Source organism: Camelus dromedarius, chromosome 26 (assembly GCF_036321535.1).
Source record: "Camelus dromedarius isolate mCamDro1 chromosome 26, mCamDro1.pat, whole genome shotgun sequence".
NCBI classification, from domain to species: Eukaryota; Metazoa; Chordata; class Mammalia; order Artiodactyla; family Camelidae; genus Camelus; species Camelus dromedarius.
In genome coordinates this window covers 6,560,538-6,576,738 of record NC_087461.1, presented here as the reverse complement: position 1 = coordinate 6,576,738, position 16,201 = coordinate 6,560,538, and the positions used below count along the sequence as shown (strand labels likewise).

General features: G+C 37.1%; 1 protein-coding gene and 1 pseudogene across 1 annotated transcript in view; both read left to right on the top strand.

Annotated features, from left to right (window-relative positions):
- Window positions 1-16,201, top strand: part of CELF2 (CUGBP Elav-like family member 2) — a 722,443-nt gene that overhangs the window by 532 nt on the left and 705,710 nt on the right. The gene's annotated exons all lie outside the window — the stretch shown is intronic.
- On the top strand, window positions 5,109-6,061 carry LOC105093581 (max-interacting protein 1-like; annotated as a pseudogene).

The following is a 16,201-nucleotide window of genomic DNA, read 5'->3' as shown; positions in this document are numbered from 1 at the left end:
CGACTTCCGTAATCCAGATAATGAAACAGACTAAAGTGAGTTCTGAGCAGCGTTATTTTAATCCCTTTTCTCTACAACTCATGGGGAGTTCATTAGACAGTTAACTCTGGACAGCCCCCATCACTGGGGGAACTTGAACTTGAGATGCCAACTTTATTCTTTAAAAGGGCAAATTTTCATGCATCCCAATTAAGTTCAACAAGTATTTGAATCTGTTTCTCCGGAACTGGGAATGAGAATGGTCTTGCCTGTTTAATCTGTTATGGGGAGAAACTGAAGCTAAGTGGTGTGAATTTTCAGCAGCTGGCTCTTCTTACTCCTGTTAGAACTGATCAGATCATTTAAGACACATTTCAAAATGCATGGCTGTTGACAATGAGATAAAGTTTTCAAGGTTAAGTGTCCTATGATCGATGTATTTCTCTTCCTTCCATGCATGTAGGTTTTGTTTATGTCAATTTGTACCTGTGGTCAGTACGTTTTAGACTGCATTTGAATATTATAAAGAAAGAAGAAAACAGAAATCTTACCTTTCTTGCAAACCAAGTATGTCATTTGAGAATATATTCATTTGGCAAACTTAATTTGAGCTTACCCAGATTCCAGCCTCAGAAGCTGGAAGACACAAGGAAAGGTTTAGGTTGGTCAGTGAGTGTGCTTGAATTTGGGGCAAGAAACTTATGGACCAATTTTCTCTTTTATCACCTTTAAAAACATCTATGAAATATCAAGGTTGGTTTTTTTTTTTCTGTCCTCTGTTGTTGTTTGTAAACTGTGGAGGTTTTGGTTTTGTGCTTTTGGTTTTGGTTTTTAAAACATAAGTAAAAAACAAATGGGGAGATTGTGAAAATAGAATGTAGTTACCAAATGCCCATTAAGACCTTTCTAAAGAAAAATTTTGGAAGTTGAAATATTGTATGCCATTTGCACCTGGTAGACAATGCGGCATTCCATACACTGGTAACATTCGGTCCCTAGTCTCTGGAGCTGTTCTGTGTAATTGCGTCATTCCCACAGTTAATAGCTCTGAACCGTCCTGCCCCGTAGGTCCTCACCGATGCCCCAGATCACTTGAAATGTCTAAAAAGACCTTGGAACATTAGAAAATGTCAATTGTTAGAATAATTTCTGCCTCTTTACAACAAGAGAAAATACTATGGATTTAATAGTTCATTTTTAAAATCTGTTTTTATCTACCAGTAACTGTCTATTAGGGACATTTCAGTTATAATTGGAATAAATTGTTGCCCAGTAACAAGCAACTAACTCTGAAGCTACTTTGCAGAGGAATCAGTGACTAGAAATAGCTACAAAGAGGTAAAGGCAAGTCAGACCATGGGCCTTGCATTTCTTAATTTTAGAATAAAAATATTCATTTTTTTAATAGTTTCATTATTCTACTTTAATTTCTTGACTTTTCAACTCACGGTGCCTCTTCTATAAAAATTTCTAATTGACTAAAAGCCCTTATGTGAAAAATCAAGGCCAGGAGATCTTTGAAAACATTTTCTTTTCTGATTCAAAATAAGAATGAGGAAGAATGAGCACAACCGCTCAGACTAGGAATGCTAACAAGATTCTGGGCAAGAAATACCATTACATGTGAAGAACTGCTTTCATCTCTTGCAGAACGTAATGTAAAATTATGGGTTTCACTGTCCAACTCTGTCATTTGAACTAGTAATCAGTCCATAATTCTATAGATTGCTGCCGTTAAAATGCTGCTTTCCCCCATTAGTAAAATATTGAATAACCCTGAAATGACTTTAGTTAGATTTTTACTGTCTCCAATTTTTTTTTCAAGAGAAAAAGAACCAGGAATATCCCCAAATCCTGGTACCTAAGCAGATCTAACATAAGAAAGTCTTTGCTTCTGCCCTGGTTGAGGTGCTCTGACATTACAAGTTCAAAAGCAAGATTCTTCAACATCGGTTCTGCATTTATGGCTTAGCTCTTATGGTGATCGGAAGTAGTTCTCACCTTATAATTGCACAGGTGTTGAAACAGAAAATACCCTATGCAGAGAGTAAACACTGTTATTTTACACACAGATATACAAACAGACAAAATTATCTAGGATGCCAGGGTGAAAATCTCAATTTGGTAATAAAAGTATAAGTGATGCTTTCTGAAAATATGACATTGGACATTTGCTCAATTCATTATAAATGTTTAGTAGGTGTCAGCTGTGTTAGGATCTATGGGAAATTGAACAATGAAAAAGCCAAATCTTGGTGATCCAGGGAATTGCAATGTGGCAAAAGTTTAACTGGTAGACTGGAAAGTGTAATTTGATTAATTAGCCTGTGACGAACTTAACATTGTGTTAGCCTCTCGGGATCAAGAAAAATGATAACTTTCTGTTTCTGACCTCTGGGAACTGGCATGTTTTTCACTCTTGCTTCAGTTCATCCATGTGTGTTTTCTATTTCTGGTGTTTTTAAAAGATGATGATTATTATACAGATAGCCAATATCCATACTGTTTAATATTATAAAAGACAAGCAAGAAGTACTGAACTGGATATCAGGAGATATCCACCTGAATCCCTAAATACCCACTGACTTTGTTACTTAATCTTCTTGGGGCTCTGTCTCCTCATCTTTACATAGAGGAAGTGGCCTCATCCAACAGTAAAAATTTTCAATTCCACCGACATAAAGATGGGTAACTTCCAAGGAAGGCAAAGGGGAATGTCAGTAATGGAAGGGGTTGTGATCCAGTGGTTTGAACAAAATACAAGAGAATTATCAATGAATAAATTGCAAGCCGTAGCCTCTGCATTTGGGCTAAGTTGATGGGTGGTCATGCCAATCCTTGGTTTCATACCTTTTGACCTACTGACATGGTAAAGCTGGCAGGACTAGAGAGAAACATTGCAGTAGAATAGCACATGTATTAAAAAAAAAAAAAAGAGCTTTTCTACCATCTATTGAAATGCTTCCTACATGGGACCATGAAAATAAAGAGACTATCTCTTTCCTTAAAATTGAAATATATAGCAATGTTTTTCTAACACACAGAAAAATATTATTATGGGTATAACAGTACCATCTTTGCCAACAGTTGGCATTACTGGTCTTTTCAATTTTAGTCTTCCTCATGGGATGTGGTGGTATCTCACTGTGGTTTTAATCAGCTTTCCCCAGAGAAGCAATGGCCTTAGACATCTTGCCATGTGCTCATTGGCTTATTGTGAAGTGTCTGTCCAACCCTTGTCCAACCCATTTTTTATTGTGCTGTGTGCTCTCTTGATATTGAGTTGTAAGAGTTCTTTTCATATTTTGATTTGAAGTCTTTAAAATATGAATATGAAAAATATTTTCTCCCAATATTTTTTAATGGTGTCTTTCAGGAAGCCAATATTTTAGTATTTGGATTAAACCAAATTAAACATACCGTACAATCAATGTACCCATTATTTTCTTCTTTTATAGCTCATGCTTTTTGTGTGTTCTCAGAAATATTTGCCTATTGAAAGATGACAAAGATTTTTCTTCTATTCATTCCTCTACATATTTTAGAATTTTAGTTTTTACATATAAATCTATGATCCATCTTAATGTTTACGTTTGATGTGACGTAAAAATCTAGGTTCAGTTTTTATATAGATATCCAATTGCTCCAGCACCATTACTGAAAACCTTTCTCTTTTCACCGTTTAATTACTTTTGACCAAATTTGCCAAAATTCATTTGACCATGTGTGTGTTGAAAACAGGCAATATAACTTCTCTAACTTTGTTTTTCTTTTTCAAAATTGTTCTGGTTTTTCTGAGTTGTTCTCATTTTCTTATAAATTTTATTAGTAACTTATAAAATGTTTCCCCAAATGAAAAGCCTGCTGAAATTTTTATTGGAATTGCATTGAATATATAGTTCCATTTGTAGAACTGACGTTTCAACTGCATTGAATCTTCCATCCATAAACATTTATTTAGTTGTTTCCCATGTATTTAGTTAGTCTTTAGTTTCAGCAATGGCTTATAGTTTTGAGTATACAAGGATTTCACCAGCTTGTTAAGTTGATCCCTAAGTCTATAATATTTTGGGATATTATTAAAGTGGAATGGTATTTCATTTTTCAGCTTTTGTTGTTCTTGTATATAAATACCATTGGTGTTTGTATATTGCCTCCTATACTGCTGTCTTGACAAATTCATTTACTAGTGTAGTGGATATTTTTTACACACGTATCTTAGGATTTTCTAAACACACTATCTACTCTTTGATCAAAACACTTCATCCTTTCCAAACTATCTTATTATCCCTTTTCTTAACTGAAATAGCTGGGATTTCCAGTAAAATGTTGACTAGAAATAGAGTGAGCATCCTTTACTTGTTCCCAACCGTAGGGGGAAAAACATTTAATTTTCCACCACAAAGTATATTTTTAATTGAGGTTTTTTCAAGCATAACTTTTAGCATATAAGGAAGTCACCTTCTACTCCTAGTTTGCTGAGAGCGCACACAAGAAAAGTGTGTTGTCCTTTTATATGCTGAGGATTTGGTTTGCTAATATGTTAGTAAGGATTTTTTTATCTGTTCATGAGAAATACTGCCTGGCATCTTTCTTTTCTTGTAACGTCTTTGTCTAGTGTGCTTTTAGAGGGACACTGATCTCATAAAATAGGTTGGGAAGTATTCCTGCCTCCTTTATTTTCTGAAAGATTTTGTGTAGGATTTTTTTTTCCTTAAATGTTTGGTAAAACCGTAGCAGTAAGCTATCCAGGCCTGGAGTTTTCTTTGCGAGAAGACTTTCGGTTACAAATTCAATTTAGTTCATACATAACAGAGTTATTTAAATTTTCTATTTCCTCTTACCTTAACTTTGGTCATTTGTGTTATTCAAGGAATTTATAGGCTCCCGCCCCTCCCCCGTGCTCGCGGGGAGAGGTAGACAAAACGCACGCGGCTGCCGGAGGGGCGGCGGGGGCGGCGGGGGCGGCGGGGGCGGCGGGGAGCGCGCCGAGCAGCGACAGGGCTGGCCGGCCCACCCGCGCGCCCCGCACAGGTCTCCAGGCGGCGCTGGCCTGTAGCCGCCATGGGCGCCTCCTGTCGGCCGGGGACGGGAGTGCGGAGAGGCCCCGGTCGCCTCCCGCGGTGCCCATGGAGCGGGTGCGGATGATCATCGTGCAGCGCCTGCTGGGGACGGCCGAGTTTTTGGAGCTCCGGGACCGAGAGTGTGAACATGGCTACGCCTCAGCGTTCCCCTGCATGCCAAGCGCCCGGCTGCAGCATTCAAAGACCCCACGGATGTTAAGCCTGGCAGAGAAACAGCAGCGGGAGCAGCAGCAGCAGCACTGCCAACAGGTCTACACGCAATGAGCTGGAAAAGAATCGACGAGCTCATCTTCGCCTGTGTTTAGGACGCTTAAAAGATCTGATTCCGCTAGGACCAGACTGCGCCAGGCACACAACGCTAGGTTTGCTCAACAAAGCCAAAGCACACATCAAGAAACTTGAAGAAGCTGAAAGGAAGAGCCAGCACCAGCAGCTAGAGAACTTGGAAGGAGAACAGAGACTTCTGAAGCCGTGACTGGAACAGCTGCAGGGTCCTCAGGAGATGGAACGAATACGAATGGACAGCATTGGATCGACTATTTCTTCAGATCATTCTGCTTCAGAGTGAGAGGAGATTGAAGTGGGTGTTGAAAGCACAGAGTTCTTCATGGAGAAGTGGACAGTATCAGTACCACCAGCATCAGTGACATCGATGACCACCGCAGCCTGCAGAGTACTGGGAGTGACGAGGGTTACTCCAGTTCCAGTGTCAAACTTTCATTCACTTCCTAGAACCCAGAATGACATAACAGTGCAGGGCAAAACATTGACTGGGCCAATTCAATCCGAACAAGCTCTTAAATTGGGTTCATGATGCAGTCTCCCCTTTAAAACTAAACAAAACTATAATTGGACAAAAAGTGTCAAAAGACCTCCATTTACGCAAATATTTAGCAAAAAGTGGGGCAGAGCCTCCCCAACAGAACAAATATTCGTAATATTCGTATTTGAAAATCACAGTTTCTAATGGCAGCAGAAAGCTTTTGTGAAATTATCTTGATTTGATTGAGTTGATTCAAAAGAGGACATTGGAAATTCCATCCCCTTTTTCTTTCCTAGTTTGCTCACACTACACAGAGTAGACACATTTAAGGATAGGATTATGAGCCCTTCCTGAGCTTTTTGGTCCTAAAACCAAACAAAAATCAAACCTGTAGTAATGACAAGACAAGATAATCAGGCTTTAACCTTGGATGGCTAAAGAGCTATTAGAACTCAGTCTGGGACAGCTTATCATGAAGCCTGTGGATACAATTCTTTAAAAATACAACAACAACAAAACTCATGTCATGCTCTGCAAAGGAGAGACTCCCACAAAGCCTTTTGAAAGGGGTCATCGTGCAGCTGAGCTTTCTGTTGGATTCCATGCTAAGCAAGCTAACCTCGCCCTGCATTGTTAGCAGTAGGGCACCCAACCGCCAGCTCAGCAGTCAGCTGCCCTAAGGCCCTTGGGCAGCATGGGGCAGTCCATGTGCATGACAGCCTCTACCACACAGGGCCTCAGTTCAGACTGAGAGGCCAGAAGGAAAAAGATCCACATGCTTCTGTGTCTGTGTGGGCCAGAAGAGTTGTGCACGCAGATTTGCAGGCCAAAGGTCTGAGCCAGGGCAGTATTTTTATTTCAGATTTTAATAAATGTTTGTACATGTTGAAATCCAAAATGACTTTATTTTTAAAGCTTGTCCATAAAAAACATAGATGTCTTTTATAGTAAAACAACAACAACAACAACAACAACAAAAAAAAAACACATGGGAAAAAATCGTCTATTTTGATGCAGCATTTGGTAATGGTAAAACACCTCAGACCTCACTATAACGCACAAAGTGAATGAGGTCTGGGTGAAGTAGAAGAAAGGACAATGCTGTTTTTGTTTTCTTTTAGAATCATTACCTTTTTGCCATCTTTTAACCATCTGATAAATATAGTAGACACACTATCATAGTTAACATAGTTAAGTTTGGCACTTGTCTCATTTTAATGTTAAGATCTGCTTCCATTTTCCTACAGGCAGTCTCTCTCCTTCCTCCCAATCCCACTGTGCAGGTGCTATTGTTGCTCTTGTCAAGATTTTCAGAAATGTTATTTTCTTTTAAGTGAGATTTCTAGCCTGCACTTTCATGTCATGTGTTCCCTTTATCTTTCAAATGCCAAGGCCCTATCTCTTACCCCAGGAAGCCTTGGAAACCTTACCCTGGCTCTTTGAACTTTGTATACTTTAAATAATTTAACTACCCTTAATTACTTAAAAAAGAATTTAGAAAAAGCTTTATGATTTTCATAACTTATTGCTGATTTTAATGGGTTGTTAATTTCAGTCCTGCATTCTATTTTGTTTAGATAGGGCTGGGCAAGGAAAAAGAAAATACAGACAACCATGTTTAGCAAAAAAAAAAAAAAAAAAAAAAAAAAAGAAGGAATTTATAATATAAATATAGATCCTTTTTTTTAAAAAAAGAAGTAGAAAACACCAACTACTAATATTAAGAAAGAAAGAGAAGATACTACTACAGATCTTATAACATTCAGAGAATAAGGGAACATAATGAACATTTTATGGCAATAAGTATAATAACTCAGATGAACTATATAAATATAATATAATCATATAATAATATTCATTATTTATTCATTTTCTTTTTTTAACATTTTTTATTGAGTTATAGTCATTTTACAATGTTGTGTCAAATTCCAGTGTAGAGCACAATTTTTCAGTTATACATGAACATACATACATCCATTGTCACATTCTCTTTTGCTGTGAGCCACCACAAGATCCTGTATATATTTCCCTGTGCTACACAGTACAATCTTGTTTTTCTATTCTGTATTTTGAAAAGAATGATTTCAGTTTTTATTGTAATTGCTTCTTTTTCCCATGGTTTTTTAGAAGTGTGTTATTTAATTTCCAGATAACATGGACTTTTCCTACATGTATGCTTGTTGCTGATTTCTAATTTAATTCCATTCTCATTAGGGAACTTAATAAAATTATAATTTTAAGTCTTATGTCTCAACATCTAACTAACCTTGGTGAAAATTCCAAATGTTCTTAAAAAGCATGTATGTTATGTATATTACTGGGTGTAGTGTTCTGTAATGGCCATTTCTGTTCGTAGTGTCCATCTGGTCTTACAGTTTCTTAATGATTTTTTGTGTATTTGTTTTATCAGTTACTGCCAGTAGTGGAAAGTCTCCCTCCATAATTGTAGATTTGTCTACTTCTCCCCTTTAGTATGTCTTAGATTTTGTCCCATAATTTTGAAGCTTAATTATTAGGTGTATATAAATTTATATTTGTTATATACTACTGTTGAATTACCTTTTTTTCATTATGAAGTATCCCTCTTTTCTCTAGAAATACTCTATTTTGGTTAATTTTTCTTTCTTTTCTTTTGTATTAATCAGACGTTTTTAAAATTTTTGAAAATTTTACCATTCTGTTTATTGGGTTTCTAGTTATAGCTCTCTGAATTATTTTCCCTTGATTGCTTAGGAATTACAATATACATTTTAAAGTTAATATTGTTAATATCTCAACAATATATTTTTATTTACCTTCTTTCTTTTGAGATATTATTATCATATATATTATATTTATGTACATTGTAAACTCATCAATAATTTGTATTTTTGCTGTAAATGATCATTTCTCTTTTAAAGAAATTAAGAGAATGAGATATGTTTATATAATCTAAACACCTTCCTTTACATTATTTGTAAAGAAATGTTCCTGGTAACAAATCTTCTCTTTCTATTTATCTAAAACTGTTTTAATGTCATCTTTACTTTTTGGGATAACTGTACTAAATATACACTTTATTATTGGCAACTTTATTTTTCTTTCAGCATTTTTATGGTATCATTGCAATATTTTCTGGCCTCCTTAATTTTCTTAGGAGAAGGCAGTAAATCATAGCATTCTTCCCCTGTTATTAATGTGTGTGTTTTCTCTGGCTGACTTCAAGATTTTGTTTGCTATCTTTGGATTTTAGCTGTTTAACTATTATTTATTCAGAAATACTTTTCTTTGTTTTAGTCCTGTTTGAAACTTACTAGGTTTCTTATATCTGAATTTAATATTTTCTCCCCAAATTAAGAAAGATTTTGCCATTCTTTATTCAGATATTTTTCTCTACTCGTGTCTCTCTCTCTTCTTTTTTGGGGACTCCAGTTACATACATGATAATCTGACTGATATTCTCCAACAGCCCTCACAGGCTCTGTTGATTTTCCTTCAGTTGTTTTTTCTCTGATCTTCAATTTGGGTAATTTGTATTTATCAGTCTTTAAGTTTACTGATACTTTATTCTACCATCTCCAATCTGCTGTTGAGGCCACTTAGTAAGCTTTTAAAATTCATCAAATTTCTCAGTGGCCAGATTTCTATTTTTACTATGGAACTATTTCTCTTTTGAGATTCTCTTATATTTTCAATCATTGATATTATACTTTCTTTAATTCTTTAAGCATATTTATAATCACTGCTTTAAAGTTTTCACCTGCTAATTCAACACCTGGGACCACTGAGAGTCAGTTTCTATTGACGCCTTTATTCCTGTTTATGAGTCGCATTTTCCTGTGTCATCTCCTATCTAGTAATTTTTGGTTGTAAACTGAACATTTAAGATAATACATTGTTCTGACTGTGGATTCTGTAGTGTTCTGAAAATGCTGCTTTTTTGTTCCAGGATTCAGTTAATCTGCCTGGATATGAAGTGCAGGTTATTTTCTCTGTGGAATATAGCTACTGTTACTTCTGGTCTTTTCTTACGGCTTCCAGATTCTACTTTTATTAGCATTTTATTGCTTGACTTCCTGGAAGTCTCCACTATGCCCGTGCAATTTGGCAACTAGGGATTTCGGCAAAGATTTTACTCATATTTGGGGGCTCACCATTTCAATGGTTTCTTTGTTTCTAGGAATTTCCTTTAAATCTAATTTCTACGGCATATCCTTAGGGTCTCACTTCTGACACTTCAAATCCCTGAGGCTTCAGCTTTTTCCTGGTTATGTTTTATGTAACTGCAAGTTGTATTCAGCTTAAAAGAGCAGCAAAAATATATACCTTGCACACTGCATCTTTCATCTTTCAAGAGCATATTCCTTTCTGACTTCTTCCTGCTTCCTTGTCAAGCCCTATAGAATTTCTCCTCACCATGCATAGTTTATCTGTCAGCCAGACACTATGGGTTTGGGGTTTCATCTATCTGCAATTATCTTGTTCTTGGGTGCTTTTTCAGTGCTGAACTCTGATTTCTGCAAACATTTGCTATGAACACACGTCAGGACTTCCCTCTGCATCTCTCTGATCTGGGGAGGGCAGTCATTGTTATATTCACTCTAAAAATGAAGCCAGTGGACAGAAAGGGAGGACAGAACTCACTCAGAAGCACAAGATTGGTTCCTTCTCAATGGTCTCATCCTAAAGTTCCCCAGTCCCATGTTCTCTGACACCTTGACCATGACCCACACCAATGTGCCTCTACTTCACGTATATGGATGTGGATGTATAAAAAAAGACAATGAATTGAATCACCAATGTCACAAGTCAATTATTGGCAGAATTATACAAGCTCTTGTGCTTGGCCACTGAGAGAAATAACAGTAGAAAAGTCATTTTCTCCTTCTGTTTCCATATCAACTTTTCAGGGTTGCATCATTATCTCAGAAGAAACAAAAATGCAGTTATGTAATTTGAGGGCCTCTTTCTGGGGAACAAGTGTCATTCAGTCCATAGGTAGAACAAGGCCAAAAAACACATTGTAGCATAATTAAAACACTGTGCCCTGTAACTCATATACTGAATATATGCTGTGCTTATAAGTAATGTAATGCTAACAAAAAAATTCCTCCTGGTTACTGGATAACACTTTGTTCAGATCCTGTCTCTATTTTTAGGACATAAAAGTCTAAACTTCTAAATAATGAATCCTTAAATGCTCAATTTTAAGCAGTTAAGTTCAGGGAGTGCATTTTTCTTTGGACAGACATTTTCTTCCCCTTCTTTAGTATATTCCATTTTTAAACTGTTTAGCGCTAAGCTTTGTGGTGGTTGTTGAAAATTCCCTTTCACATTGTATACTATAGCTTCTGAGTCACTTTGGCACCTGGTCTACTGAAATTAACTATGGATCGCTGCTTTAGGTAGCTCAGAGAATATTGTTTAGGGCAGTGAAATCACCCTGTATGGTGCTATGATGGTGGATACATGTCATTATGCATTTGACCCAAGTCTAAGAATGTGTAACACCAAGAGTGGACCTTGGGGGATGATGACGGTCAATGTAGGTTCATTGATTGCAACAAATCTGCCACTCTGATGGGGAGTTGATAATTGGGGAGGCTCTGCATGCGTATGTGGAGGGCAGCGGGGGGTATACAGGAAATCATTGTTCCTTCCTCTCAATTTTGCTGCAAACCTAAAACTGCTCTACAAAACAAGTTAAGGCTTTAAAAAAATAAAATTGTTAGAGATAATAGACAATTAAAATTACAACTCTGTCCATCCTATGTTGGTGCCACTTGTGATTCAGAGGGTTTTTCCTTAACTGCTGAGATATAATGGGAGAATCCAGAGATGTTCCCTCTCTGGTTTGCCCAAGATATATTCATAGTGAAGTAGGTGAAGAAGTAGAACCACCTGGCGGGCATTCAGACATTCCAAGTTTTTTAGGTAATCCTTTCTTAATTAAAAGCCTTATCAATTATATCTGCATCTTCACCATGCCCTATCTCTTGACTCGGCAATTTTCCAACAGAGAATTATCATTATGTAATCTCCCTAAAAAGTGAATATGATTAACAGACCCATAGCCTGTTTTTGTAATGGCCCTTGAGCTAAGAATGTTTTTGCATTTTTAAGAGTTGTAAAACAAAAGAAAGAGAAAAGGGAAGAAAGGAAAGAAGGAAGGAGGAAAGCAAGGAGAGAGGAAGGGAAGGGACTGGGAGGAAGTATGAGGCAGAAACTGTGTTTGACCCACAACACCTAAAATTTGCAGCTCTTGATAGAAATGTTTGCCCACCCTTGAGCAGTAGGATTTGTATTTTAAACTCTATAGGATAGCATCTTTACATTCCTCATATTATTTTAATAAGAATATCCATAACTGCTCCCCAAGGACAATAGATCGTGCATATAATGTGGCAGGATATTTATTCTTGCCCTGACAATATCTGTAATACAATTTAATGCTATAGACATGATTCTTTGGGAGGTTGTTTTGATTCTCTCTTCTTACTGTTGAGTCATTGCTGAACCCCAATTAAAAATATCCCTCAGTTCTTTCATTTTTCTGGTAGACAGTAATAGGTGCATGGAGGGGAATAGGTGTGTGGAGGAGGGCATTCTTTTAAAAAATTAAAATTCAAACAATAGTAATGCTTATTTTAAAAAATCAATCACACGTACACAGTGAAACTCCATTAAATATTTTGGATCTGAGTCTCAATGGAGCCTCCTGATTCATAATCACACATGTGCCAGGATGGTGATGCCCCAGATTCCATCCAGTGGAGGCATGGAAACTCTGTCCCCTCCTCCTCTCCCTGATCCCTGACCTTGCCCTGTGTGTCTGTTCCATTTAGCTATTCCTGAATTGTATTTTTATAATGAAATTTTAATTGTAACTATTTAAAAAAATCACTCAGATTCCAGTTTCCATATGAGTAGTTTTCTGACCTATCCTCCGAGAAAAACAGATAGCCATCAGCTTTTCTATCTTTTATCTGATAGAAGATTATGTTTTGCAGCATATAAATTGTTATTGTCAGCAAGTAAGCCAAGGCTTGGATGGAAAAAAATCTATGGACCCCAATGCTGTTTAGTTTTCCATTACATTATGGGTTTCCACCCTGAACTCTGGCCGTGCTAAGGCTCTTTTAATTATTTAAGCTTATGTACAAAATGTGGAATATACTTTCTCATTGTAAAGTATATTCCACATTTTGTACACTTGATTTATGCTTACTGAGACTCAAACATTTACCAGAAAATTCTTAATTCAGATGGAAGGGCCTAATGTATGCATTTCTCTTTTATAGCATTCAGTGCAGTTGGGGTATTGTTACTACATCTAATTTTAGATTAGAAAAAAAAAAAAAAGAAAAACCAGTTATAGATGATAAAGCCTCTCTAAATTTGCCCAAATATAAAAATTGAGTTATAGTCATTAGAGGAAAATTTTTTTCAGTTTTATTAGGAGTCATGAATACAGTACATGAAGAGAATTCTAAATAAATGATTAAATCAGAATAACACAAGTGACCACCAGGGAGGGACCAAGGCCAAAAGAAGTCAGTAACTCATGAACATGCTTTTCTGTAGCTCCAGGCATTTCTCAAAACACCTCCATCAATCCTGCCTGGGACAATTTCAGCTTTCAAAGAATTCACAGTGAAGTATAAATTATTGACAGCAACTGAAGATTTTATGGTTTGGTTGGGGAGCAGTAGGAGGGTAAAAGCAGCAGGAATAGGTTAAAATGATTGGTTTTGTTTGGTATGGGTTGGTAAAACTGGAAGGATTTCTTAATCTTTCTTCTGCATCTGCACCCTGCCCCACGAGCCATGCCCCTCCACTCAGTCCAGTCACTTGTGCGGCTCTGACTTGTGGCCCTGCCTCCATTCCCCTGGAGCAAGGACTGCCTGTTGCATTCTGAAACAGATAGAGAAGTAAGGACCAGACCTCCTTCATTAGACAGAGTTCATCTAGGTTGATTTCCAAACTTCAGAAAACTTACAAGTCTAGCTCATAATAAAGGAATGAGCCAAGTATCACTACTGTGCCATCAACTTTTCTAAATTGTCACCACTGAAAACAGGCAAAGCCCTGCTTAATCTGGTTAGAAGTTGTGATGAAGAACATGAGCTTTGGAACCAAACAGATTGAGGGTTAAATTCTAGACCTACCAAGAACCCTTGGGCAAGTCATTTAACATCTCTAAGCTTCAGCTTATCAACATAGAAAATGGGAATATTAACACCTTCCTCAAGGATTGGTTGTACCGAATTAATGGTCTAAAGTGGGCAGTTCTGTAACTGAATGATTCCTTAATGAGTGGGCATTATTATTCATAATTTAACCCTTTTCTGTGCAAAGAAAACATAACTGTGCACTAAAGATCTTAACCAAGCCTTAGCAAGGTTGACCTATAGATTTGGCCTGGTTCCCAGGATCGCACCTATAATTTCTGTTGTCAAGAATCCTGTTCATAGACTCTGGACCTCGCTTGGTCTGTAGAAATGTAGTTCCCAACTCGTTCTCCACTATGTAGTTCAATGATGTGTAATCTGCTTAAAAGCAGGAACTTTTCCCAAGTGAAATCACGTGTGTAACACCAATACACAAATCAGGTGAAGGAAGTGTCACTAGTTCATGTAGACATGCCAGCCCAAGCCTCACCCTACAGGCCTCTGAGTAGCATCTGAAGGGCCCCAGACTTCCATCAGTCCCCTTGGAAAACCACTGGTGAACTTAACTCAATGTCCAGACTCACCGGCGACTCAGCCCTCTCCTTGCTTAACTCAGCTACTTTCCCTGCATGAAGATTCCTCCACCCCAAACTCTGCTGGCCCAGCCTGGTGCTCCCTCAGTTTGAGGGTAAGTCAGAGCAATGCTGAGATGTAGCCCTTCTTAGAATCACTGGAGGAATGGATGAAGTGTTCAGATTTTAACATGTATCCCCCGTGAGTTGAGCTGCTCCCTTGCTTGAGAATCACAGGTATAAGGAATGAGACAATCACAGATTTCCTAACTCCCAAACTGAAGGGAACAAACTCATTCTGTATGGAACATAAAGATTGGAGGATGGCTGTTTCACAACTACCTTTAAAAGTGAAAAGGAGAAAGAATAACTAAAATCTATATGTTTTACAGAAAATGCAAAGTGGAAAAAGAGTCATCTACATTCCAATAAATTCACTTTTTGAGAACTGTTTTCTGAACATTCCGTTAGCTTACCTTCCATCTCCAAACACCACTAATCTTTTTTTTTTTTTTTACACCTCAGTATTATTCAGATGATGAGGAATTTTGCCCAGTGTATTTTGGAAGGAGAAAGATTAGAATGGAAAGCTTTTCCCTGACCCTATCTTGTCATTCAGTTTAAATAATCATCTCCCTGGACCTCTGAATCCACAATCACCAAGTTATTCACCCTCATATCAAATGGATAATTTTCTGTATATCACTTATGTCTCTGTATTTTCATATTTATTTATTTATAAACTTAATTGTTTATTTTCTTATTGGTTGTTTCCACGTGCCTGGCCATTTGGGCTCAGAATAAATATTTACTGAATACAGAATGAATAAATGAACCATATTTAGTGAGCCTTCCCTTTCAGCCACTGTACAGAGAATTATTGGAGGAAATAATTCAGCAACAATTTACTCCAAAGCTGAGGTTATCAACTTTTCTCATCTCCTTTTGATTTGGTTGTTTTAGACTTGACATTATCATCCCAGTCACAAGTATTCTGGCAAGACTAAAAGTTTGGGGCAGTACTTTTGCCATTTGGGTCAATATGTTATTACTGGAAATTTTATAATTAGGTCAGCAAGACTTGGGAAGATGAGGAGAAAGAGAAATAATATCGTTCCTTTGTTTTCAGAGCTCAAGGTTTTGTGTGATGATTTTTCCCCCTTTTAATTGTAAATTGTTGACTCAATTCTCTAGTACGGGGGAAATCATGCAAATGTTATGCTTCATTGTCCTCGTAATAACTCAAAATAATTATTCACTGGCAGAAACACAGGCTTAGCAGTACATGAAATAATACAGAATCAGGTCTCATTGCATATGTAGAAGGTCCAATTTAGGCAAAAGTTATTTCTAGCATTGGCATGATTCTGAATCCTCAATGTCCACATTTGGGGTTTTCTTAAACCTGCTAGTGTTAAGGATCATTTTGCTACATTTTTAAGCAGATATAGGAGTTAGAATTATAGGAACTGCTGTAAGTGGGTGAATGATATTGATTTGCACATATACTTCATGTCTGTGAAAAGAATTGCAAATGGTTCCCATAGTAAATGTTTTTGAGGAGATGATTCCATTTTGGAAATTGTTGTTTATATTCATACCTTTCATTGAATGGGGAGGAGTTCTGTTTAGAAAGATAATTGTTCCTAAGTA